The 27,986-nt window shown below is 48.4% G+C and overlaps 1 long non-coding RNA gene across 2 annotated transcripts in view; it reads left to right on the top strand.

Annotated features, from left to right (window-relative positions):
- Positions 1 to 27,986, top strand: part of LOC123858724 (uncharacterized) — a 51,001-nt gene that overhangs the window by 5,064 nt on the left and 17,951 nt on the right. Inside the window, exons 2-3 of one of the 2 annotated variants that reach the window (XR_010410511.1) lie at positions 7,023 to 7,235; positions 23,289 to 23,467. This is a non-coding gene — a long non-coding RNA (uncharacterized LOC123858724). Of the gene's footprint in view, positions 1 to 7,022; positions 7,236 to 7,339; positions 7,557 to 23,288; positions 23,468 to 27,986 lie in introns of those variants that run through there. The other variant, XR_006794204.3, reaches the window with a different exon arrangement.

The following is a 27,986-nucleotide window of genomic DNA, read 5'->3' as shown; positions in this document are numbered from 1 at the left end:
GTCAGCAAACTAGAGACTCGGGGGTTTGCTTCAACTCTGAAGATTCTAGGTTTGGCTTTCAGTTCTCCCGCCTGCTCTGGGGCAGGGCTCAGCTTAGTGGTTCCGGGGTGCTCTTGCACTTGGGGGAGGGGAAGGGGGAAGATGAGCATCTGCACCCAGCTGTGCCCTGCTGACCTCCCCCCCCCACCCCCCGGGGCAGCCGGCAGCAGCCCTGGCAGTTTCCTCCTTCAGAATATGGCTCTGCCTCCCCCACCGCTCCCCTCCCTACCTGGCGCAGCTTGCTGCCTTCTGCCTTCTCCGCCCCTCTGCCCGGGGTGCCCGAGGAGCCCAAGAGGCCATTCTCTCGTGCAACCAATATGCATAGAGCACCTACTGTGTGCCTGGCCCTGTTCTCATCAACAAGGCTCCAGCAGGGAAGGCTCATACTCTAGGGGAAGAAGACAAGAAACGAAGTGATGCCTCATCCTGATTGGTCGGGTGGGGGTGCTTGTTTAGATGAGCAATCGAACAGGATGAGGAGGTGAAAAGGGAAGGGGTGCTATTTTACAAAGGGTGGTCGTGGATGGTGTCGCCGAGAAGGTGACACTGGAGCAGAGACTGGAAGGAGGTGACGACGGGGTCCCTGCCGATGTACGGGGGAGGATGCGCTGGGCAGAGGGGACAGCAAGGGCAAAGGCCCTGAGGCAGGAGCGCGTGGGTGGGTCCCAGGAAAGGAGGCCGGCGAGGCAGCTGAGCTGGTCTTGTACGACACTGAGAGCCTCGGGGGTAGCTTTGGATTTTGTCTGAGTGAAATGGGAAGGCTTTGGAGGAATGGAGGGGTGACCAAGATTTAAGGATCCCTCTGGCTGTTGAAAGGGACCACGGTGATGACAGTCAAGCCCAGCCCACTGCCGCTGCGACCACCACATCGGAAACACAGGACGGCTTAGAGAATTTGCCCAAGGACCACGTGGGGTGTTCTTGCTGTAGTTCTCATAATCAACAGCATCGATGTGACCCCACAGCTGTGCCAGCTAATGGAAGTCGTGCTTTTGTCTGAGGTTCAGTTTCCTCGTCCCTAAAATGGGGATAACACTATCTACCTGTGAGGGCTGTCACGAGCGTTTATATTGCTCACGTACATCATCCTCATAGAAAGTGAATGAGGGGACTATCATCCCCATTTCAGAGATGCGGAAACAGAGACTCAGGTACTTACCTGAGGCCATGACCTGCCCACCTGATTCAAAACATTCAGGCCTATGGGAAAGGAACAGCCTCGAGTCTGGGGCCTAATGTAGATATGCCTCAGGTCTACACTGCATGCTCCCCTTGGGCCGAGGTGACCGCATAACCTTATTCTCCTCGTCTAGGGAGATTCCAGACTCCTCCACCCTCCAACCAATGAAAGCCTGGGCTCCTGCTCTCCTTGACCACCACACTTTGTAATTCTTTCTTGTTGGCTCCTGACACCCGGAGGGGAGATCTACCTTCCTTGTGCTCCGTTCCCGGCGTGGGCATCAGGGGGTATGAGTGACCTCTGTAATGATAGTTCCAATTTGCTCCACATTTCCTGGGTATCAAGCGCTATGCAAAGGCTTTTATATACGCTCTCTCATTTACAACCCCAGGACAACCCTACGGGCTTACTATTCTCATCCGTACATTATGGACAAAGAAATGGAGGTTGAGAAAGTTTAAGTAATTTTCCCGAGATCACGTCCTCATGGTGGAACCAGAGCTTGAATCCAACCCTTCATCGCTTCAAAATCGGTGCCCTTTCTGCTGATCTCCTCTGTCTATTATTCTATGGAATAGCCTGGCTTGGTCAGACACGGGCTAGTTAGTTAATCAGTTAATTCGTGAGTTTGTTCAATTGCATGAATAAAGTTGGCTGACTCGGTGTCACGGGGAGGAGAGTGGGATAGAGCAGGGAGAGATGACTGATGGAAATGAGCTGGGGCTGGGAGGCACCGGGGCTCCTGCACTTGTTAGCGATGTGGTCCCAGGCAAAACGGACCCTGCAGACACGATGACGGCTATGAAATTTGAGGTGAGGAGATTATCCTGGGTTGTCCCGACGGGCCCAATCTGACCGTAGGAATTCCTAAAAGTGAAAAACCTTTCCTGGCTGCAGTTGGAGGGAGCGTTGTCGAGAGAGAGGAAGGATCAGAGAGATGCAAGGTGAGAAGGGGCTCAACCCGCATGGTTGGCTTTGGAAACAGGCAAGGGCCACGAGCCAAGGAATGGGAAGGCCGAGCAGCTGGAAAAGTCAAGGAAATAGATTCTCCCTAGAGCCTCCAGGGAGGATTGAGGCTCTGCTGACACCTTGAATCTAGCCCCATGAGACCCAGGTCAGATTTTTGATCTTCAAAACTGTGAGATAATAAATTTGTGTCCTGTAGGCTGCGGAGTTTGTGGTAGTATCTAAGGGCCACAGAGAAAACAAATATGGCACCTCACGTCAGGCCTTGGAGCTTCTGTTCTCTCCTTGGCAAAATGGGGACCACAGCCCCTGCACCCTTGCATGGTTGTAAGAATGAGGTGAGACGGAGTGTGGAAGTTATCCAACGCAGAGCCGCGCACACAGTAGGTGCATGGGGCCTGCTAGCTAAACTGGAATTGGAACGATGAAACCGGGCGGTGATTGGCAGGTGTCCATCAGGGTGTGGACAGCAAGCCCTGGAGGTGTCCAAAGGAGCGGGGATGGCTCAGTGGACAGGCTGGTCAGAGGAGGTCCCTCGGGGGGGTGAGACTGAGACATGAGTTGTAGGGACGTCATAGGAGAATTATTCTGTGGCTTGTAAGAATGTAAAGTCTGTGTCAAATTTGAGTATTGGAGTTAGGGGCTCCTGCACGTGGGGGTGGGTACACCCTGAGGCAGGGGTTGGAGTCAGGCGTCACTGACTTTGGGTCCTCACTGAGCTACTTACTAGCTTGTCATTACCTTCTCTGAAAGTCTTTTTTTTTTTTTCAAGATTTTATTTATTTTTTTTTGCGAGAGAGAGAGAACATAAGAGAGAGAGAGAGAACACACAAGCAGGGCGAGGGGCAGAGGGAGAAGCAGACTCTCTGCTGAGCAGGGAGCTGATGTGGGGCTCCATCCCAGGACCCCGAGATCATGACCTGAGCCAAAGGCAGATGCTTAACTGACTGAGCCACCCAGGTAGCCCTTGGAAGTCTTTAAAAATAAGGATAGCAACACCTACCATAGGAATTTGACAGGAGGATGAAATCAGGTGAGATATTGACTGTAAATGTTCTTCAAGGACAACACTGCAGAGTGCATGAGGGAATCACGGTTAGTCTTTTCCATTGCTCATGGGATGAAAATCAACAGAGCTTCATGTGGCCAAGGGCCTAACGGAACACTGTTTGATTTGGGACCATTTTCCCCTGCTCTCTGGGCATGGGAATGTGTGCCCACTTCCTGCCATGCTCATGCCTCTCTCTAGAGACCCACTTCCTCCCTTGGGGCCCACGCAGCCAGGAAAGGTGACCCATCTTTGTCTGCATCTCACGGAAGGAAGGTTGCTCCTTACCTTCATCTCCCACTTGCCACGTGACTTGAGGAAAATGACGGTTTGTTTCTGGGCCTTATTTCTTTGTCAGCAAAATAAAGATGTTGCTCTGGACCCTTTTTTAACTCTAAGAGTCTGTGAGGCTGTGTTTCCAAGAAAAAACAAAACTAAACGAGAAGCAAAAGGATTGACATCACTACCATAGGACTAGAATAATCAGGGCTACACTTTACTTGCTAGAAGCCAGACACTGTTCACCTAATTGTTCATTTGATCCTCACAAGAATTCTGAAAGGTCGGGGGGCGCCTGGGTGGCTCAGTTGGTTAGGCGACTGCCTTCGGCTCAGGTCATGATCCTGGAGTCCCGGAATCGAGTCCCGCATCGGGCTCCCTGCTCGGCAGGGGGTCTCCTTCTCCCTCTGCCCTCTTCCCTCTCGTGCTCTCTGTCTCTCATTCTCTCTCTCTCAAATAAATAAATAAAATCTTTAAAAAAAAAAAAAAGAATTCTGAAAGGTCGGTACTGTTCTTATTCCCAGGCACAGAGAGGTGAGGTTGCTCGCCTCGGATCACACAGCGTGTGTGGGGTGTGCGTGGGCTTTACCCTCAGCGGTTGCCCTCCACAGGCCGTGCTAGTAACCAAGAGCCTTGGAGCACTTCAATTCTCTCCTCCATTGTTTGGGGGTCCTCATGGATCACTACCAAGACCTGGTCATGTCTTCCTTACACCCCATGTTTTCTTGGCTGGTTTTTCCTAGTATAGTTAGGTTATATTTTACTGTTCCCCAGAAATTTAGGGGCCAAGCAGGAAGAATGTTCTGAGATATTTAACAACTGTGTCTTCATGCTGTTGGATAATATATGAGCCTTACATTCTAAATAATTGATATTTATTGAGCACTTACTATATACAGGATCCATTCCAAGAATTGTATATATTTTAGTGCTTTTAGTTGTCACATCCACCCTGTCTAATGAGGTAGGTCCTCTTATCATCCACATTTTCCAGATGAGGAAATGAAAGCACAGAGCATGGGTAGAGTAGCGTGCTTATGTCACACAGAGAGTGAGGGGCATTGCTGGGATCCAGACCCAGGCTGTCTGGCCACAGACACCAGGCTCTTACCCACTTCACTTTATTGTCTTTCTCAAGATTACCTCCTCTGGAAAGGAATTCTGTAGCCTATTTTTAGAAATTCTATAATAAGATTACATAAAAATGAAACAAGCTGCTTTACTTTTGGGTTCCTCACAGTCTTGAATAACCAAATGATGATCAGGATCTTTAAAGGCAGGAACAGAGCAGGTACACTTGTTAAACTCTTTTAATCATGGGGACTCTTTACTTCCGGTGGATCAGCTCAAGGCACATATTTTTGTGAAAATCAACTCTAGAGGCATTGCAGATGGTTTTTTTGGGGAGGAGTCAGGTTCCAGATTCTCACTAGCCCTCCCCCATTCGAGTTCTCCCCAGAGATTCCATCCTCACTCCACCAGTGCCTTTGCTGACTCCATAACGCACCTGACATGTGTTCAGGGAAAAACAAACTTATGTATTGAGTCTCTGAAAATTAAAGTACACTCTCAATGTACCATGTTGGTAATTTGCCAATTAAAAAATCTTTTTTTTTTTTTTTAAGTAAGTGATTTCAGGTAAAGTAAATCATTACTCCTGAGTTATACTCTTGGTAAATCTGATTTTTTATGAAACAGGTTTGAAAGTGAGGAACATTTGGCTTTTCCTGTGGATGGGAGGAAAACGTTGAATGGGGAGAGAATGACAGAAGAGGGTGTGGAAGCCATAGGAGTTGAAGCTGTGGTTTTCCCCAAAAGTTGCACAAGATAATAATACGACTTCTGTTTTTCATCTACTCTGGATGGCAACTGGGGGATCCATCAGCTTGCTTGAGAGGACAGAGCTGGTTATGTCGAAGGGCAGTCTAATTGTTAAATCTTAGAAGGTCTGGTTGTCTAACCTGTTGGCCATTCTTGTTTGAAGCACCTGCTGACATCTTTTCAACATGCTTCCACGCTGGGAGACAAGGGATTCTCCTTGCACTGCCATTTTGTCTATTTCCACATTCAATTCTATTCTGTCTGTGGTTGCTGAGCACAAGGCTTGCAATGAGCCAAGCACTATGGGTTTAGTACCCCTTTAATCCACACATGAATGCCAGTGTCTGGAGATAGAGAGTTGACTAGAGCATGTCTCTGCTTTGGAGGGAAACTCATTAAACAGAGACAAATAAGCCAAATACACAGCCCATCATAACTTTTGGCAGAACTCAAAGGTCAATAGAAATGGAACAACACGGAGGTTTGAGAGATCGTAGCTAGGTGGTGTGCATGGGGGTTCTGGAAAGTTCTCTTGATGGGGTGGCAGTGGAGCTGGACTTTGAAAGATGAATAGGTTGTAGCTACACAGAGAAGTTGTTGGGAAAGAACTTCTCGGGGAGAGAGCTGCCTGAGCATGGAGAAGAACTTGTCTGGGGCTGTTATTAGCTTGCCAGCAGCAAAGTGGCACTAGATTCAAGTTCTTTTGCTGTTTCTATGACAACTGCTGACCCCTCATCTGTTAGATGCCCCCCAGCACTGGTGGAGAGGAATGATGGAAAGCTTTCCAGATAGTTTCTAAAGGACCCAGATAAGTTATTTCACTCTTGATATACCCCTCTGTTTTCATCAGCAGAATGGGTATAAAGTAATTACCTCATGAGGTTAAGGTAAAGATGAAAAGTAAATGATGTGTGTAAAGCTTTAGAATTGTGAATGGCACCTAATAAATGCTCAATAAAAATAATAGTATTTATTATGTATTATTATAATTGAATGCTTGAAGATTTCAACAAATAGCTTTATCATGAAATCTCTAGGGGCGGGCACACCCTAATTAATTCTGTCTCTGCTGCATTTACCGGTTTCTGAGCTGGTAGCTTTCAGTAAATGTCTTTCAGATCACTTGAATGGTTGAATGAAGAAATATGAGAAAAATACCCCTTTTCCTAGGATGAATCATGTACCATTTGCCCTATATACTTGAGACTCCAGACCCCAGACCCCAGCCTGGGTGGGAAGACCCCCGTCCTCCTGGGTCAGCTCTTTCCCTTCATGTGCATCTTCTGTGAGTTACTCTGGGGTAAAGAAAAACATTTGACCCCTGTTTAGAAAGATTGCCTTTCACAATCTCCCAGTTCCCTAGATGGGAATTGCTGAGCTGACAGAATGTACAGAGAAGAGCTAACTATTTTTAGGATGAACTAGAAAGATTAGAACTTTGCTCTCTCCTCAAATATCAAACCTGCAATCTGTAAGAATCCAAACAGGAATATTTGGGGAATTGGATATGGAGAATTGTTCATTGCACTCTTATTGCTTAAAATTCCTACACAAAAATGCTAATGGGCCATTGATACTGGAGTGTCTACTTTGTGCCCAGCACTGTGCTGAGGGCTTTATATGCACCATGTTGTTTAATTCTGCTATTAGCAACCTCATGTGATTGGTTTAAGTCTTCCTATTTTGCAGATAGGAACACGGAGGCATAGAGATGTAAGGTATCTTGAGCAAAGCCACAGAGGGAAGGTTCCAGGAGCTGGAATTCCATCCCTCATCTGTCTAGCTTCAAGACCCACGCTCTCTCTGAGGACAAAGATAAGGACGCAAACCAAAACAGAGAGGAGAAAACAAGCTGGCCCCGGAGGGTTGAAGAGTGAAATCACCCCAGTCACGGCGGATTTGGTGAGCGAATCATTTGGCCGCATAGAGGGGCAGATTCCCAGATGAGAGAGTCAGATGAGTCTGTCTCTGGGGAGCTCACACCCTAAGAGGGGAAACGTAAGAGGACTGGTTCTCATCTGCCCAGCCCTAGCACTTTCTTTATGGGGTCTCCCGGTCCGTCCTTGCGTGCCACACTGGGGTATTTCCAGTCAAGTCTGCACTCTCCCAGACAATAGGTGGCCATTTGTCTCAAACTGGAGAACTGGACACTGGGAAAGTAAATTGTGACGCAAGAATTAAACGTGGCAAGAACTGAGTGATTCGGTTAGCAGCACCCTGAAGGTAACTGCCTGCTAATTCCTGCCTTCTGGCTCTTCAGCTTTTCTTCCTTTCTGAGGGCTTCCTTATGGTAGGTACTCTAGGTTGGTTCACTCAACACACGTCCCAAGTCTCTTCCCGCTGTGCTTTCTCTATTCTAGGAAGTGGAAGGCTCAAAGCTCACCTGCCCAGACTTCCTTACGGTTAGGGGTGGCCATGTGGCTTAGCCAATGAGTGTTCATCTGCCCTCAACGTCTCTCCCCTTTCTCCTTCTTCTTATTGGGATGTGGACACGATGGCTGGGGCTGGGGCAGAAACCTTGTAAGCATGAGGAAAAGGTTAGAAGCGCTGCACAGATATCAGGCAGCAACTTCCCTTTAGGCTTCTTGCTCAGAATCCTTTATGCTTCAAACAGCTCTGTTGGGGGGTTCCATTACTTGTAATCAGACGCACCTCTTAACTGCTACCCCTTCTATTTATTTCCTTTGCATTTTTTTCTTATGGGGAGGGTGCTTGCGGTAGGCAGAATTTCTTTATGCAACCAAAACCATCCTAATAGATGCAAGAAAAGGAGGAAGGCGCACAGCAAACCACAAGATCAGCCAGAATGAAACATGGTCCTGCAGGGGAGAACAGTCACAGTTTGGATTTATGTTGACACAGTCTGTTTCATTTTTCTAAGGGTTTTCTCTCTCATTGTTTCCTTTGGCTCTCTCGGCCATCCTGTAAAGTAAGAATTATTACTATACCTGTCTTAGAGGTAAAAACAAAATGAAACAGATCAACTTGGTGTTTGAATACTATGGAGAAACGGTGGCAGCCTCATGAAAGGAGTGTTTTGAATGGGGGTTTGAAGGACAAATGACCTTTTAATAGGCAGAGAGGCAGCGGGAAAAGCGGTCCTGGCTAAAGCAAGAACTACGAAGCCCAGAGGCATGAGGGGGCTGGGTGACTTTGGCAAATGTGGCTGGTGCTTGGGGCTGGGGCCTGGGGGTCTTGGGAAACATATGGAGGAGGTAGGGTTGGAAAAGTCAGCAGGGGCCAGATCGTAAAGGTCTGGTATGTTGGCAGCCTCTTTGGGTTGCAGAGGCAATTGAGTAACTTCAACTAATAGGGTAATTGTGAGGATACATGTGGGAATAAAAGAGCTTCCAGAATTAGGGCTAAGCTTCTGAGGGAACCAGGCATATAGCATAACCAGCATCACAGGATGAACAAGATTCTTGGGAGAGCCCGGCCTCATAGAGGTTGGAAGTTACTTTTTTTTTTTTTTTTTTTTTTTAGATTCTATATATTTATTTGAGAGAGAGAGAGAGAGAGCAAGCACAAGCGAGGGGAGAGGCAGAGGGAGAAGCAGACTCCCCGCTGAGCAGGGAGCCCAATGTGGGACTGGGATCATGCCCCGAGCCAAAGGCAGATGCTTAACTGACTTGAGCCACCCAGGCGCCCCTGTTGGAAGGTACTTTGACAACATAAAATTGTTCAGGACTGAACCTTCTTTTTGTACCGAATTATCTCATCTTCTGCACAGTAGCAAAACTCATTGGTTGCCAGCCTAGAGCTTTGACATTAACACGAAACCCTCTTGTGTTCAAGTCTCAATGTGTGTCTTCAGTTCAAATTCTTGAGCATGTACTGGTTAGGATCGATTAGGCTCTGCTGTGACGACAGATAGACCCTGAAACCCTGGTAGCTTTACACAATTACACGAGTATTCCCTGGAACGTGTGGCCTCCAGAGTCTCTCATGGCAAGAGAAGAGAGGGACAGGGGAGGCCCACTAGTTCTTAATATTCTTGATGCTTATCTTCACAATCCATTGGTGAGAAGTAGCCAGGTGGCCCCACCTAACTGCCAGGGAGGTTGGGAGAGGAGGGGGAGTGACCAGAGCATTTGAGAAGCATGAACTACCGCCCCACCACCCCCGCCACCAGCAGGGTCTGATGGATCTGCACGCTCACCTTCACCTTCATGGACCAGTCACTCCTTCCAGGTGTCCCAGTCAGTTCGAGCTGTTGTAACAAAAACACCCCAGACTGGGTGACTGCAACAGCAAGCATGCATTTCTCAGTTCGGAGCTGGGAAGCCTAAGATCAAGGTAGAGTAGATCTGGTGTCCGGTGAAGGGCTTTCTGGGTCATAGCTATTTTCCCCCATGGCAGAGAGGGAGGGCAAGAGAACAAAGGCCCCACCTCCAGATGCCATCACAGTGGGGGTGAGGATTTCAATAGCAAATTCTGGGGGGCACAAACATTCCGTCCACAACACCACAGTCACTTGGTGGTCCCCTTTCTGGCCATCGATTGGCTGCCCTTTGGTCAGGTGCCTTCCCATGGTGCCATGAGCTGGGGGTGGGGGGGGGGCGGGGGAAGAAGAGGCGGTAGTCTCTCTGGTGTACGCAGGAAAATGTCCATGCAAGGACTTACTGGAGCCACTTCAGTATATTGCGTGAAGGCTGAGGGCTTATTTTGGGGGCACTGGGGAGCCACTGAGGGTGTTTGCGGGGCAGCAAGAGACATTGCCAGTTTGCATTTTGCACAGGTCCCTCTGGGGCTGGGCTGAGCATGATGGATAGGAGGTACAGGCTAGATTGGAGGGAGAGAGACTGGCTGTGAGGCTGCTGGGATTGCCCGAAGAAGACACTTGACAGGAGAGTGGAGTTGAAACAGAAGATAAATCGAAGACTCCGCAGATAGGATGCTGGAACACCAGGATAATACACAGAGTATCTCATGTGCATTGTGGTGAGAACTGAACGAGATCCTGTCTGTAGAATTCTTAGCACAGACTTAGCATCTGCTATTATTCTCTATTCAAAATGCCTCTGCTTGAGTGCTTCCAGAGATGGGAAGCTCAGCACTTTAGTGAGGTAAGTAACACTCACCTGGCTAATATAGCAGCTGAGACATGGCCTATGAAGGAGCCTTATTACCATGAGGAACAGCTAAACCATTATATCATGTTTCAGAACTAGAGGGAGGTAGTATCAGGAATCTTTTGGTTGAAAGTAATGAAATCTAGTTCGAGCTGAGCTCTATATAATGAAGAGAATTTATTGGCTTATGTAAGTCTAGAATGTGTGCTGCAGGCAATGCTTGATCCAGCAGCTTAAAGATGCCTCTGAAGACCTGGTTTTTCTCTATTTCTTCACTTGGCCTCCTATGATGTCAATTTCAGTTAAAGCTGGTTCTCTTATCGGTTGCAAGATGGCTTCCAGCATTTAGCACTTCCTTGGTTATGTTCTTCTTCGTTTATATCCAGAAAGAGACAGAAAATGATTTTTCTCCTATGTTTTCAGCAAATATCCTGAAATTTTCTCACCGGGCCAGTGCCTACTCTTGGCCCAATCACTGTTTGCAGGTAGATGGACCTCAACGATGGACTTAGCCAAGGTCTCACTCCTGGAGCAGGGGGCAGAAGTTGGCTTCTTCCGAACCCCTGGGATGGAAATCAGCAGGAAGGAGTACGGGAATGAGCACTGATAGGCACCACACTTGCCCTTGTCCTGCCTTCCCTCATCGTCCTTTTTATTCCTCTGTCTTCTATGCCTGTTTTGATAATGAGGAATCTCAAGGCTTTGGGGTGGGACTGTGAAAGCTTGGCCTCTGTTCCGTTAAAGAAGGACTCTGAAGAATTGTTCTTTTGGAGGCACTGCCTCCACCATGTGAGACTCTGCTTGGCTCTAGGGGACCAAGGCTGGACTTACACCTTGTAGAGCAGATTGTCAGCTAGAAGGGACCTAAACGTGACATTGTCGGGCGCCTGGGTGGCTCAGTCGGTGAAGCGTCTGCCTTCGGCTCAGGTCATGATCCCGGGGTCCTGGGATTGAGCCCTGCATTGGGCTTCGTGCTCGGCATGGGGCCTGTTTCTCCCTCTCCCACTGCTGCTCCCCCTGCTTGTGCTCTCTCTCTCCCTCTCTGACAAATAAATAAATACAATCTTTTTTTTTTTTTAAAGTGACAGCGTCCTAGGTGGGAACGGAGGCTCAGAGTGGAGAGTTCCTGGTCCTGGGCCAGAGTCACAGAGCCCCAGTTTCCTTTGATATGCACCCCTGCCCAGCACTTAACCCCTCTGGGACTCTGCCTCCCTCTTTGGAAAATGAAGCGCCTTCTTTGGCTCTGGGTTCTGTGGTGAAGCAAGTATGAGTTAGCTGGAGAGCTTGTCCCAAATACACTGCCCAGCTCACTCCGACACTGTGATGTGAAGGACAGACTCCTCAATTAACGCTGAACCCCGGCCTCTTGCTTTGTGTCAGGTGCTTCCACTCTGGCCCCAAGCCGTCTGAACTTGGCCTCAGTCTGAGGGCTCCAGGACTGAGAGAAAGGGAAAGGCTGTGGATGCCCCAGGGGACCCAACCCATGACCCAACCATAAAGGGAAGACAAGAGACCTGGGTGTGCTGACGAGGCCCCGGGGGCCAGTCCAAGAATTCGCAAGGGTGCCACTGGCTGAGCCGTGCTCTGATGCCCCAGGGCAATGTCGTCATGCAATGAGGCTCCCAGCCTGCCAGAGCCCTTTGGCTGACCAGGGCAGTCTGCAAGGCAAGGGGCATTGCAAGCCCTCCTCCTCTTAAAGGGCTCAGGTTACTGGATGTTTCTAGAAGGAAAGGCCTTTAGAGGGAGGGCCGGAGTCAGAGTGAAAACCCTTAGGTTCCAGTCCAGGTGCTTCTCCCTGCGTGCTCTGTGACCCCCCAGCAACTGGGGGCTAATGGCCCCTGCCCAGCCTTCTTCTTCCCCAAGACATGAGATTTAAAAGGCAGTGAAGCAATGTAGCAAAAGGCATGGGTGCACAATGCACCTGTTAGAGGACTATTATTATTGTTAAAGAGAACAGACAGCTCCGACGTTGGATCAGAGGCTCAAGCAGAAGCAGCCCCTGCCAGCAAGCTGCTGCCTTTAGATCAAGCCGAAGACACTGGATGCAGAGGGGAAAAGCCGCTCCTGGAGGCTTCTGCCTGTGACATCGTTGTCTCCTTTTTCCCTTCGAGGCCTGCGGGGAATCTGGGAGGCTTCCAACACACACAGCGCTACCTGGTAGAATACTTTGTGCTGCCCAGGCACCTGTCAAACCCTCCAGAGAGACAGCGACCAGAGGCGGGGAGAACATAAGGTGCCTAGAGAGGGTGGCTGTCCTCCCCGCCCTCTGCTTTGCCTGTGCCCCTCCTCCTCGCTGGGGACTCTCCTCGGCTCTCTGCTTGTCAGGCTCTTGAGCTCTGGACACACCACGTTGGCTGCCTCTGTTTCCCGTCTGTCACCTGGCTTTCTGGATCTTCCAGATGAAGTCAACCTGTCAGCCCCCTTTTCATCCTTAAATCAACATCTTTAGCAGAAACGGGGTCATACCTGCAAACCCAAATCCCTTGTGAGACAAGGCAAGCTGCTGTAAGTTTAAAGGCACAGTTATTAAGGTAAAAAAGGGGACATCCTCACAAAAGTGATCTCAGGCCCTTCTAGTGCTTTCCGCATTGGACGGTGGAGAGCCCTGAGAGAGCAGAGACCATCAATGCTTTGGGAGTGTGTGCGGATGTCCAGTCCTGCAGAGTGTTTTATGTTCGTGGGGCAACTGACTCTGATTCAATGTGAGCCTTGGGCCCATTTTGCAGATGAAGCAGCCAAGGCTCAAGGACAGACTAGTGACTTCCCCAAGGTTCTCAGCCAGGAAATGGTAGTATTGGGGACCAAAGGGGGTCCGTGGACCCTCGGCCCAAAATATTTGGTTGGCATCCTCGACAGCATTTAGCACAATGTTTGACACAGAGATGACCAAGAGGGAGCTTTTGAATGAGGGAGGTAACCTCAGGGAGGTGGGGTGCTGTAGGGGAAAGAACATGGGATTCGAACATAGATCTAGCCATTCTAGAATGTTTATTTGGACCCATGGTGTCTCCAACAGGGCTCATAACCCCTCTCCTTTCCTCTTGAGGGTAGGCTGAGGGGCTGAGCTGATGGGTGTTCAATTTTTCTATTTATCCTTCATCAAGAGCAGGTCCTATTCATATTATGATTTTTTGTAAGATTTCATTAGGGAAAGAAGGAAAAAACAAAAACAAAGATTTCCTGGCTAAAAACAGGTTAAAGAATTTTTTTTTTTAAGGTTTTATTTATTTATTTATCGGAGAGAGAGAATGCGACAAGCAGGGGGAGTAGGGGAGGGAGAAGCAGGCTCCCCGCGGCGCGGGGCTTGATCCCGGGCCCTGGGATCATGACCTGAGCCGAAGGCAGACGCTTCACTGACTGAGCCACCCAGGTGCCTCAAGAATTCTGTTTTAGGGGGCCTTCAAGGTCTTCCCCAAACCTCACTGTCTGTGATTTTGTGATTTGAGTGTGGGCTCTACCTTTTCCTGGCCATGCGGTGGTGGATAAGTCAGTCTGCCCAGTGAGTCTTAGCATCTTCATCTTAAAAATGGGCATAAGGAGAGAAACGTTTCTGAGTTCTCGGGGTTCTCATGTGGAGGAAGCATGTGGATGGATGTGCCCTGAGAAGAGCCAAGGACCCTGCAGGAGTCCGGAATTGGTGACGTTGTGTAATCATCAAGCAGTTCTTGAGGGGCAGCTCTGGGCTGCATCTGGTTAAGTGTTGCAGATAAGAAGAGCTATTGGGCACAGAGTGGGGGCCCGGAATAGACGTACATGCGTGGGTGCACGTCTCCTGGCAGATAGGTACCTAAGCAGGCAGTTTCGGTGCAAAAATGACGTATGCCCAGAAGTGAGCATGGCGAAGGGTCATCCAGCCCAGCTCAGCCTGGGCATGGAGGTGACAGGAAGGCGGTGGGGGCGGGAGGAAAGTGACATCTAGCACGCGTCTCAAAGCGGAAGCAAAAACCAATAGTGATACTGGGTGGGCATGATATAGCTCATTCACACAGGATTTTAGTCACAGAGCATTAAGACTTCTGAGTTTCCACTTCTCCTTTGTGCAAGGATCTGACAGCAACAAAAGTAAATGTGAAGAATACCATGGGGCCGATGGTACAAACTCTGGAGTTTGGCTCCACCTTTATTTTTTTTTTTTGCAAAAAAATACTATTCAACCAACCAATGTGCTAGACCCTGTCTTCTTGAGAAAACTCAACATATGTTCAGAACCTTCTTCTGTGAGAGCCCAGGGGGCCCTCTGCGTATCTCCTGCCCAGCAGCATATTTATACAAATGGGAAAGCTGGACCCGAGATGGGTGAAGTGTCTTCACCACGGCCGGGAAGTACAGCAGTCAAGTTTAGATCTGGGGTTCCTCAGGGACCACAAGCTCTGATGGCTCTGGAACGGGAGTGGCGGTGTGTATAGAGGGGACACGTCCAGGTTTGCAGTCTGAGGGCCAGAGGTGTTCACCCCTGCTTTTATCCAGCAGTGGTTGTGTGTGTTTATCACCTAGGGAGTTCTGTGCTAGGGTCCAGAAATGAGCAAACCACTCTCCTTGCTTTAAAGAGCTCACAGGACAAAGATCCTTCAAGTGTCAATTAAAATCCATGATGTTACGGGGCGCCTGGGTGGCTCAGTCGGTGAAGCGTCCGACTTTTGATTTTGCCTCAGGTCATGATCTCAGAGTCATGAGGTCGAGCCCTGCGTCGGGCTCTGTCCTGCGCGTGGAGCCTGCTTAAGATTCTCTCTCTCTCTCTCTCTGCCCCTCCTCCCCCATCCCTGCTCACATGTGCTCTCTCTCTCTCTAAAAAAAAAGAAAAAGAAAAAAAAAAATCCATGATGCTAAGTGGCAGTGGAGAAAGGTGCAGTGCTTTGAGAGCAGTATTTGCCTGGGATGCATTGGAAAACATAAGCACTGAAGCCAAGCCCACTTGGGTTCAGCTCCAGCGCTGACTTTCACTGTGTGATCTTGAGCTAGTTAACCTTTCTGAGCCTCAGTTTCTCCATCTGGAAAATGGGCAGAATACTACCCTTCCTGTCGGCACTGACGAATAAAGTCTACCCTCGAGTTACTACTGCTACTGCGCCTTGGCCCAGAAGCAGAGACCATCATCATGGCGAGAACCCGGCCAAGACGTTCAGTTTCTCCAAGCCTCTGGGAGCTTCGATTGTCCTCATCTGTGTACGAGGCGATGGAAGTGAAGTTTGATTTGTACAACCGTGATGTGTTAAAAAAAAATGGTAGTCACCTCTCTCGGGATTCTTAGCCTGTTCTAGTTAGGATGGTGAAGGCAGTGTAGCAGGGTGGTTTCTCAAATTCCAGGGAGCCACTGTAGGTCAGAAGCCAGGGCAGCCTCTCCGACCTCATGCCCCCCTCGCCTGCTGCCCCCTGGAGCCTCTAGACATAGAGGCTCATAGACATAGACATAGACCTCAGTGCGCTCTGGAGTAGGACCTGTGGATCTTGAGCTTGGGTTCTTGGTCTATCAGCAAAGTCCTGCGGGGGGCGGGGAGGGGGGGCTTGCCATCAGGCCTGAGAAAGAAGTCAGGCGTGCTTGGAATGCAATTGCAAAAGAGGTTACAAGAGCCTGGCAAGAATGCTGAAATCAAGTGATGTCGAGAGGTTTTGTTATTTTTGAAAAAATGACTCATTCTGAGAAACCGTAACGGGCCTCCCAGAACGTTCACCTAGTTGCCTGTATGTATAACCCAGAGCCACTGCAGAGAAAAACAAATCCTGTTGTCACAGCTGAAGGAGGGGGTGGCAAGGTTGCTGGGTGGGAGGGGAAGGAGGTGGGGAGGAAACAGGGATGACAATTGGATGGAGGAAGAGTTTCAAGATAACTCCTGCCCTCGGAGCGGACTGCTGTAATTACCTGGTCCCGTTCTCCAACCATCACGAAAACATCCCCTTGCAAGGAATGTGTTCTCTGGATTGACCTGAGCTGGCCAGGGACGCTGGGTTAGTTCCATGTGACATGCAAGGTGAACAGGTGCCCAGAGAGTATAAGCTATTTCCCCTGGATGAGAGAGAGAAGGGAGGGTCAGGGAAGTGGGGAGGGAGAAAGGGAGAGAGGGAGAGAGAAAGAGAAAAAGGAGGAGGAGGAAGAGGGAACAAGAGAAGGGCAGAGAAGAGAAGCCCTGTGAATGAGAACCAAAATGAGAGCCATGCTTGTCTTGAGGAGAAGCCCCGTGAAGGGCTGCCTTCAGCGAGGGCACCTATCGGCCTCCTCCCCATGGGATGCCCTTAACCAAATGTATAGCTTTGGGGAAATAGGTTCCTTCACCCAGTCTCTACGGGGATGGGGAGCAGAACAGATTCAGAGCTTCTAAAATTTAATAGGCATAAGAATATTCTAGAAAACTTGTTACAATACAGATTGCTGGGCCCCATCCCAGAAATTCCGTCTCTGAAGGTTCTGGAGAGGGGCCAGCGAATCTGCATTTCTAACAAGCTCCCAGGTGAGGCTGCTGCTTCTGCTTGATCCCAGACCCCCCCCCCCCGGCCCCCCCACCCCCCTGCCTTTGAGTGTCCTGGGGCTGGCTGACTGTGAACGTCCCTGCTGTTTCTGGCATCCACGATTCAGGAAACTCCACAACTCCTGGCCATGGAGAGAGCTGTGCTGGGGGCTAGAAATATGAAGATGCCCAAGGCAGGGGTTCTGCCTTTTGGGTCTAGCAGTCTAGGTGAGGAAACAGGCGATACAGGGAATTTCATTACCATACAGGATGATACTGGGGCAGCTGCGTGCGTGCAATTCAGGTAAGGCTTCAAGGACAAGGGGGCTGGGTGCGCCTTCGGGCCTTAGTAGTCACTAACCAGGAGGTCATGTGAGGGCATGACTTCTGGGCAGAGAGCAGCATAGGCTGTTCGCAAGAGTGCACAGAAAAAGCTTTGGCTCCGTGCTAACTGCATGAGGTGTGGTGTGAGTGCTGCTCAGAGTAATATTCCAGCTCTGCCATCCCGGAGCTGCCAAGCGTGGCTGTAGCTGTGCCCCGAGTCCCTGGAGGGCCCTGGGGAGCCAGTGGAGGGAGCTCCGGTGGCCGGCATCCCTGCGGATCACAGTCAAGTATGATATGTACATGTACTATACGCATATATTACACAACACAATGTATATATATATTACACACACGTATATAATACATATATATGTATATACGATACACACTATATATATTACACACATACAATACATATATACATAACACTATATATATATTACACACACGTATATAATACATATATATGTATATATGATACACACTATATATATTACACACATACAATACATATATACATAACACAATATATATATTACACACATGTATATAATACATATATATGTATATATGATACACTATATATCACACACATACAATACATATATACATAACACAATATATATATTACACACATATATAATACATATATATGTATATATGATACACACTATATATATTACACACATACAATCCATATATACATAACACAATATATATATTACACACACGTATATAATACATATATATGTATATATAATACACACTATATATATTACACACATACAATACATATATACATAACACTATATATATATTACACATACATATATAATACATATATATGTATATATGATACACACTATATATATTACACACATACAATACATATACACATAACACAATATATATATTACACACACATATAATACATATATATGTATATATGATACACACTATATATCACACACATACAATACATATATATATCATATATATATTACACACGCAATATTATATGTACCTGCAATATATACATATGTACACACGTGCACATAGTTGAACCTCATTATTTGTGGATTCTGTATTTGTACACTTGCCTACTGGCTAATATTTTCTTGTAACCCCCCAATCAATACTCGTGGCCCTTTTAGCCATACAAGGACACGTGCAGAGCCGTGACAAAATTGGACTCCTCCTGACTTGTTCCAGGTGGGATGATGCTCTGACTTCGTGTTTCAGCTCTTGTCCTGGAAACCAGGGTCCTTTTTGCAGTCTGTCGGTACCATGTTCTGAGCATCTTGGTGCCTCCTCCCCAAGCCCCCCCATGATTTCGCCATTTAAAATGGCTCCCAAGCCAGTGCCTGAGCGCTGTCTGTGGTCGGGAGCACAGAAGCTGTGATGTGCCTTCTGGAGAAAACAGGTGGGTGAGATAAGCTGCATTCAGATCATGAGATCCAGAGCTCTAGGCCATGAGTGCGGTGCTAATGAATCAACAATATGTGTTGAATAAGGCGCCTTTAAGCAGAAACACACACAACAAGGTTATGTATTGATGGTTTGATGAAAATATGGCCAGAGGCTCCCAGACCCTAACCTTTCATTTCCCCTAGGAGCAATGATACGGCACTCCCTAATTCAGTGTCCGTGGCGACTCCATAGCACATAATTACCATGAATAATGAGAATTTGGGGGTGTGCGTGCGCGTGCACACTTGCACACTTGTTTGCTTCTGAGCAACAGTAAGCCCCTGCCAAGTATTTCTGTTGCTCAATATTACAAGTTATTATATTTAACAAGATAATTCAGAGTTGCAGCAAGAGTTTAGTAAAATCCAAGCCTAGATAGGTAGACTCTGGAAGCTCTCTTATTAATCCTATCTGATGGCAACCCTTTTCCAGTTTAACCATTTCCACTAACCATTTGAGCAAAAGGCGTTTTTCTATTCATCCTGAAGGAGCTTCCATTCGCACTTGAATTCACAACATCTCACCAACTTGGTTTAGATACAAATGTACAGCTAATGAAACTTGGTGTCCCAGGGTCGCTGAGTGTGACCTCGGTATGGATTATAGGAAGATTTTACACTGGAGATTAGTTTGCTTTCTTCGCTATGATTCTGACACCAATTTCGATGTGTCTTTTCTGACACCATCAAGCAATTCTCTGTGACACCAGGTTGTCCTAGAATCTCAATTCTGACACTATCTACGTCTATCTGAGGTCGCATCAGACGCTACAGACTGAGGGCTCAGTCCCACAAGACTGTTCCCACTTGAGATGTCAGCCACAAGTCCAGGTTTGTCCCTGTGCTCTGACTGATGGGTTATAAATCAGAGGTTCCCATAATCCTCTCCTCGGGTTCGATGAATTTCCTAGGGCAGCTCACGCGACTCAAGAAACTGGGTTATTCACTGGATTGCTGGCTTATTACAAAGGATATTAAAGGATATGAATTAACAGCCAGGTGAAGAGATCCCTAGGGCGAAGTTCCCAAATGCAGGAAATTCTGTCCCCCTGGAGTTTTTTGGGCCAGCAGCCTGTCAAGTGTTCTGGTTCACCAATCTGGAAGCTCTCCTACACCCTTCTTTTTTGGGGTTTCATGGAGGCTTCATTATATAGGCAAAATTGGGGATTCAATCATTGGCCATTGGCCACAGAACTCAACCTCAGGGCCGTTCTAATCTCCGGAGGTCAGAGGGTGGAGCTGAAGTTTCCAACCCTGGCAACCAGCCCTCAGCCTTAGGTGACTTAGGGGCTTTCCAAAACGTACCTCATTTAACATAACAAAAGACACCTCGATCACTGCCTCACACAGGAAATTCCAAGGGTCTTAGGAGATCTGTGTCTGGAACAGGGACGGAGACAAAAGTCTACCTTTTTTTCTTATGAATTGCAATCACATTCGTGATGACTGTGTTTGGTAGACTGATGTGATGTTTGCCATGGAGGGAGAGATGGTACATAGGCTTAAGGGTGCTCTGGGACCCGCTTCGTGGGCAGGGAGGGAAATAGGGCGCAGTGACTGCCCTTGCTGAAGCAGCTGATGACCAAGCTGGGCCGGGCCCCCCACTGCAGCCTCCGGCAGCAGCCCAGGGCACCATGCCTCCACCACCCTGCCTCTCACGTCTGGGGGTCCTGCCCTCAGCCCTGTCCCCTAGGCCACGTCAGACCTCTCTGGCCTGTTTCTGAGAAATGTGCTGAGAACACACAAAGGCCCTGTCAGGCCTTCACGGGGTTAGACTTGATTTCCCTGGGGGGCTCCGCAGCCTTCCTGGACTGTGAAATCTCTGCCTCCCCAGGGGCGGACCATGCCGGAAGGAGTCTTTGGGTGCCCCTGGGCCTCCGACTCCTCCCCGTGGGTTCTGGGGGAACTCGCTGGCCAGCCGAGCGAGAGGAAGCACTGAGGCTGAAGGAGCGAGGCGGCTGGCTGCCATCCCACATAAACACGCTCTGTCACTGTAAATTATTTACGCACCATATGGAGGCCGGACAGGCTCCTTGACAGGGTGTGTTAATTAGAAGCCTGTGGATCCTGCCTTGGCCCAGATTCCTGGGGGCCGGGGGTGAGAGGTACAGAGGAGTGGAGGTGGGGCGGGGGGCTGTTTCCTTTTGCTCAGCATCTCCCTGATTAGAAACTTCAGTGATTCTGGCTTTTCCAGCAACAAGTCTGAACACTGTACTCGGCGTTCAAGGCCTCTTTCAGGCAGGAGCTCCCACACTTGCCCTCTGCTTCTGGCAAGACAACTTCTCACCGTTCTCTGTAACTGGCTGAACCATTCCCCTCGCTAGACCTTGCATCACGTGCCCCCTCGCCCGCCCGGAAACCCTTCCTTTCTCAGCATCCTTTACATGACAGATCCTTTAAAGGTCACGTCCTCTGCACGGCCTTCCCACTCACCCCCTGGGGGACAAGCTTTTTCCTCCTTGTGCCCTCAGTAGAGCTCACACGTTACAAGTGTGGCCTCTGGTCTGAATCAAGACACCAGCTGCATCCCTTGCTGAGGGACCTTGGTTCCTTAAGTAGAACCTAGAACCTAGGGTGTCTCCCTAAATCTCTGGGGTAGGGAGGATGGAGTATATGCTAGCTTTACATGGTACCTGGCACCCACAAATCCCACCACAGACACTCGCCCTTCTTCATCAGTATTAATGTAGAATTACTTCCCTCTGCTGTAATCACTGCTTTGGTAAGCCTCACTCTTTCTAGACTCTGACCCATTGGAGTGCTGGCGCTTGGTCTTACTCCTCACTAAACCTTCTGCTTCGAGCCCCGTGCCTGGTGCTTCATAGGTATCACATACGGACTGTAGATTCGGTAGTGGCACACACGTGTGATGGGCAACATTTACTCAGTGCTTACTCTTTGCCAGGCTGTGTCCTCAGCCCTTTACAGGCGTGAACTATTTACGCTGATGGTCTTACGTGAGGAGCTGTGATCGGTACTCTCACTGGACAGCTGAGGAAACTGAGCATGGACAAATACCTTGTGCAAGGTGACCTATGAGTCCTGGAGTTGAGATTCAACCCCAGAGAGGTTCGGAACTCAGTTGTTCCATTGCGTCTCCTCGTTCGAGAATAGCAGCGCAGCCTGGGTGTTGGGTGGTCGGCACCTGGCCCACAGCAGGTGTTCAGTGGATGGTGAGTAAGAGTTTGGGGCCTTGGTATGTTGACTGCCCAGGCTAAAGGCAGGCAAGTCACACAGATCAGCTACTAAAAAAGGGTGAAAGTTCCTACTTGTTAAACTCATCTCTAGAAAAAAATTTTTTTTTTTCTTTTTTTCCTAGAATCTCCAGTCCCGCGTATCTTTTTTTCCAGCTGGCCGGCTCTAGACTCGGCTCTTGGCTTTCCAGACAGGAGGAGCAGTCTGTGTTTCCCAGACCGGCTCTGGGTCACTTCCTCATTGCCATCTTTTCTTCAGGCTGCTGTATCTCTTCCCTCTGTCTAGAACATTCCTTCTCCCTCTCTTCTGCGCCCTCCCCCCTGCCACTGTGATCCTATCTGGAAAACTCCTCCCATCCTTCAAGGTCCGGTTCACGCCTACTGTCCTCTGGGAACTCTTGCCCAACTGTCATCCTCGATCTTTGGTTCTCCCAAACCGAACACACGTCTAAATTATATACAGCCAACAAAGTGGTGACTGGCGTGGGCTTTAGCTCCAGACACCTGGCTTTCCGTCTGGCTCTGCCACCCTGTGCAAGTCTCCCTGCCAGGGCCTTAGTTTCCCCATTGGTGAAATGGTGCAGTCATAGCCCCTACCTTGCAGGGCTTTGCGAGGTGTGCGTGGAAGAACGCATAGTCATGAGATGTGGACACAGTACGTGCCCCTGTACTTTTAGTCTTCTAGAAGGGGTCCTCCATGCATCTTTCTGTCTCCAGTGCTCACAATAGTGCCTGGCACACAGCAGGTGCTCACCAAATGAAAATGCAATTTGAGTTCAACAAAGTAAGCATTTATTGGGCGCCCACCATGTACCAAGTGCAAGATATGCAAAGATGGGTGGTGGCTAGAGGTCAGGGTGCATATACACAAACACAGCCAGCGAGAGACTTGGAACGAAGACCGATGCAGCCCTTCCATTGGTTCATTTGGTCATCAGGGCATTTGTTTTTCCAGGCTCTGGGGAGACAGAGATGAATGAAATGCACTCCCGGTCCTCAAAGAGACGTGACCCGGTACATAAAACATACAACTGGGCAGATGATTGCTGTCCTAGAGTGTGCCTCGGGGCTCTGAGGACAGAGCGGCTGGATTGCGGGTCACTGTGTAAGGGATGGGGGAGGGGAAGCTGGAGAGATGAGCAGTGCCTTTGCCCCTGCTGGTTCTTTTGCCAGGGACACCTATTCTCTCATCCTTCCTGTCTCCGATGGTGTGTCCTCTCCTCCGGCAGCCCCTTTGGGAAGCTGCTTCCTCCTCGCTCTATCACTGCACCCTGTTCATTTCTTCTCAAGCACTGACCATGGTCCCTAGTGAATGAAAGGTGGGCAAGGAAAAGGAACTAGCAATTTTTGGAATACCAACTATGTGCCAGACACAGTGCTCTTTAACTGAGGAACACTATTTAATTAATTTCCCCAACGTTCCAGGGGTGATGGTATTTTTATCCTCATTTTGCAGACTACGAAAGGGGCTCTGAGAAGGCAAATGCCTTTGTCCAAGGTCACCGGCCGGATGTAGTGGAATCCAGGACCAGCTGCCTCCCCACACCCATGGTGCTTTTATGGCACCGGGAGAGGCCAAGTGCAAGAAAGGAAATGGAATGACTCGTTTACTGCTTCAGGCACTTTCAGCAACAAGTAAGTGATTTCCCTAATTCCCAGTCTGCTGTTAATACAGAAACTTGGCCGCTGGGAACCAGGCTGCGGAAAAACAGGTTTCCTTCTTAACTCAGCAGCACCACCTGCAGGATATGAGGGAACACTGCAGAAATGAGCAGGAGCAGGATCTCTGCGGGAGGGGATCCTGAAAAAGGGACCTGAGACAGTATCTCATGCCCTTATTAAAAAGGGGCACACTGAGACTGAGAAAGGAACTTACTCAAAGTCACAATGTCAGCGATGGCAGATGGGAAGCTGTATCTCTTCTGGTTCCCAGTTCAGTACCCTCTCCCCACCCACTCCTTCCTTCTCTCCCTACCCACTCCTTCCTTCTCTCCCCACCCACTCCTTCCTTCTCTCCCCCTCCCTCATTCAAAAAGCATTAACTTAGCACCTACTATGCCTTGGGCATATTTCTTCTTGTGGGTTATAAATATTGATGGCTAAAATGTGCCTTCTGGAATTATTGTTGTATTGATTAATCGCCATTAACCACATACCTCATCATTACAACTAAGATGTATTGACCATTACTATGTATCAGGCACTATGCTAAGGCATGATCTCAACTGATCCTCACAGGTGAGGAAATTAAGGCTTAGGGAGGTTTGGGAACATCCCTGACATGGTTTAGTAAGTTGTGGAGCTGGGATTCAAACCCAGATCCTTCTGACCCCGGAGCTAGTGATCTTCACCACTCTGTTCTGTTTATTCTTTAAAGTATCAAGGTCAGTTCAAAGAGTATCCATACTCTAATTAGGATTTTGCTCCCATTTCAAATAATTACCTTTTTTTTTTTTTTTTTTCCCCTAAGAGTGGTGCTGACTCTCTTATCGAATTCGTTGCTTCTTAAATCCCTGGGAGTTTATACTAAGGTTCTGCTCTGTACCAGGCACTGTTGTAGGGGCCCGGGACACAGAAGCAACTGTAACTCCGCGAAGAGCTCATGGCTTTGTAGGTTTCAGCCTCGATACAAGGCAACTGGCAAGCTTTGTTCTAATAGTAACACTGCACCGCTCCAGGGGGCACCATTCACACTGCAACTGGTGGAAATGGCACCTTTTGAGTTGCACAGTGCACTGCCTGTGTGGCCGTATATGGCCCTGACCTAGTGAGATGAGAACGGGCGGCCGGGACAATCACTTCCGCCTCTGCAGAGTGGGGAAGCTTCCAGGAAAGGGCACTGGCATGTGAATGTGTACAGACTTCGAGTTCCTGTCCTCTTCAACTGGGAGATAGTATCAAGGTTTGGGGAAATAGATCTCTGCGTTTCAACTAGCAGAGCAGAACGTGTATTTCAGTTTCCATTTCTTCATTAGCTACCAAGTTGCATTTCGTTTTAAGTTGCCAGGAATTTTGCCCTTGTTCTAATTTTCGGCTGGATGGGATAGTTCCTCTCTTCTGGGTGGTTGGTTCCCGAAAGTGGAGCTCACCAGCTGCAGGTGGCATGGGTAAACCAGAAGATCAAATGTGGGCAATGTGACAACCATTTGGGGAAATCTCTGCCCAACCGGAAGGGAATGAACTCACTGCAGGCCCTGAGAATGGAGTGCTCACTTCACAGAAAACAGCACTCTCCTCTCTCCCCCCGCCCCCGATCCCTAGCGCCCTCACCATCTAAGAGTACTTTGCCTTTTGTGCACATCTTACTTTAACGTATAGTATGAAAACCAAAGGTGTTTTTTTTTCATTTTCTAAATAGAAAATTATTCTAGAATGACTATGCTTTTCCCCAACGCCCCTCCTGAAGATGTTAATTCAGACCCCACTACGGAGAACATGGTAGGGGGTGAGAAGTGCAGGATTGGGTCAGCACCAAGGGCACAAAGGTGTAAGGGACAAAAAAAAAAAAGAAAAAGAAAAAGATGTGCTTTCAGCCCTCCAGAAGCTCCTGGTCCTGTTGTTGCTGGCCCTGCAACCACAGGAAAACACTGTGGGAAAAGGACAGGGTGGTGAAGGAGGAGAACCTCCTCACCAGACGGAAGGCAAGGAGCAACACACCCCCCGCCCCACCCCAAACCTCCCCTTAATGGCAGAACAAGGAGAAATATCAGCTAGTGTGGCAGAGGGAGGAGATGAGGGAGAGCTCTCTCTTCTGTTCCGCCCTGGAGGGAGAAAGATGCTGAGCAGCTTCTGGATTTCTCATTAATTTGGAGTAGGAAGATTCCTTTCTTTCCCATGTTGTGGGCTAAATAGGCACTCGATAGCCGGTCTGGGAACATGATCAGCCAAGATAACCTTGTTCCTGTGGGAAAATGAATTCTATAGTCCACACAACTGTCTTAGCTAGCAATCATCTATTGGAACACATCCCTTCCGTCGAGTTGAAGGGTCTCTGCTGTTCGTCATTATAAAGTTTCATGTTGTGAAAAGAACTATGAATTCAGATGATTGGGTTCTCAGCTGCCCCATGCCAGATGGGTTGTGCTCTTGGTCAAGTCACCTCATTTTCTTCTTTGGGGTCTTGCCTGTAGAATGAGGGCTTGGACCAGATGAATTCCCATGCTCTTTTGGGATCTGAGTCTTTGGGATTTTGAGTCTCTTCATTATGTTACTCCCACTTCTAGCATGTTATTTCATTTCTCGCTGAATAGAAGGCTTCTTTGGCCCAGGGCTTATAGGCTCCAGATCCATTTGTCACTCCTGTGTCTGTTGGTTTCTGGCTTGGTCCAGCCAATGGGGGTAGTGGACCATGACTGGGGGGAGTCAGGAAAGGAGAAACCAGTGTATTTCTCCTCCCCTCTGCCTTCAGAGGTTGCATTTCTTCCTTGACTCTGGATCCCACCAGCGTTATAGGGTGACCTCGGGACTTGGTTTCCTATGACCCTGCCTCCTCCTCTGTCCCTCCAGCTAAGGGGCAGGAGTGGCTTCTTGCTGTTCTTAATTTCTGGGTTGCCTCATTGTTTCCCGGAGGGTTTTCAACCCAGTGTCACCTGTGTAACCCATTCCCCACATTAATTTCCTCTTGTTCCAAATACGTAGAGTGGTTGCTGTTTTCCTCGGCTGGACTTGGACTGAGACATTCCAACTTTTGTTGGTTTTACCTTATAACAGCCAGCAATAAAGATGATAATGATAATGTTGATGATTATAAACCCTTACTTGGTATATAACCTCGCATATTACAAAGCTTTTACTCGGGTTCTATAATTTGAGTCTCGTAATAACAGTGTGATGTAAGAAAGGCATTTATCATTAATTCCATTTTACAGAAGAGGAAATGATCTCACTGAGTAACACAGCCGGTAGGTCTTGGGACAGCTGGAACGAAAACCCAAGGCTTCGGTGTCTCATCTAACTCCCCCCTCCCCCAAATTGTCCTACTTTTCATCATTATCCCACCTACCCCGTTGGAATGGTGTCTTAATGCTTCTCCCTTAGGATGCCGTTTTCTGAATGTGAGACACAAACCATCCGTTGAGGGTGTATTCGTTATCTATTGCTGTGTAACAAATTACCCCAGCACTTAATGGTTTAAAACAGTATTTTTTATTATTTTGGAAATGTAGGCATTAATGTTCCCCTCTATCCCACATTTTCTGGGTTGATTGTTCCCCCCAGAACTGGAGGAGTAGGTTCAGCCTGGGAGGGCTTTGAGGTTGTATTTTTCAACAATTTGAGCTGGAGTCTGGCTGCAACGTGATGAGGAGGGAGGTGGCTGGCTGATATTGGCACTGTGCAGTACTGAATGTACAGGTCTGCCCTTGCAAAAAAAAAAAAAAAAAGCAGCCTCTAGCCAAGGGACAAGCCCAGGGGGTGAAGCATAAACTTATTTGTATTAAAATCATTAAACGGGAAAGTCCACTGTGTCTCTCTCTCCATCTGTATCCTTCACTGAGTGTCGAGCATACAACATGACACTAGAAAGCAAGTGGATCCCTGCACTGTGGGACTTACAATGTCATCAGAAAGAAAAAAATATTTTGTATTCTTGCGTCCCTGGGGATGCCAGCATTTGGGGAGGATCAGGGTCTCCTTAGCCATCACACCCTCTGTGTTGTCAACCATCAAGAAATATTTATATTTACCTTATGCTCACCTTGTGTCTCTTAGCCCGCTGTCTAGGATTCCCTGCCAAGGACCTTAACTCGGTTATTTCTGGAAATCCCAGGGGCTGGTTCCTGTGTACATATGAACTCTGTCCTTCTGGCTCCAGTATTCTGTTTACCCTCCTTCTCGGCTGTAGCTTTCTGCTCTGATGTTCACAGCCAAGTTTGGAGGTCCTTGCCAAGGCCGCACTGGCTGGTATCTGTGGTGGGGCTACTGTCTCTTTCCAGCATCGCTGTGTTCCATGCTGACCCAAGGAGAATGCCCATCTCTGTTTGCATCTTTTCTGCTCACCTATGCCCCAAGCGGGGCCACCCTGCCTCTCCGTAACTCATTGGGATTTTTAGGAAATAATCCTATTTTTTGTTTTGTTTTGTTTTCTTCTGTTTCAGCTTCTCCCCTCACAGGTTCTTATCTAAGCTCCAAGGCAGGTGTAAAGAGGCATATTGGG

The sequence above is a fragment of the Mirounga angustirostris genome, unplaced genomic scaffold, assembly GCF_029215605.1.
Source record: "Mirounga angustirostris isolate CCGP_5_RB_7025 unplaced genomic scaffold, mMirAng1.0.hap1 SCAF_4, whole genome shotgun sequence".
In the NCBI taxonomy this organism is placed as follows: domain Eukaryota; kingdom Metazoa; phylum Chordata; class Mammalia; order Carnivora; family Phocidae; genus Mirounga; species Mirounga angustirostris.
Note: the sequence above shows the minus strand (reverse complement) of the source record. Positions and strands in the feature narration are given on the sequence as shown.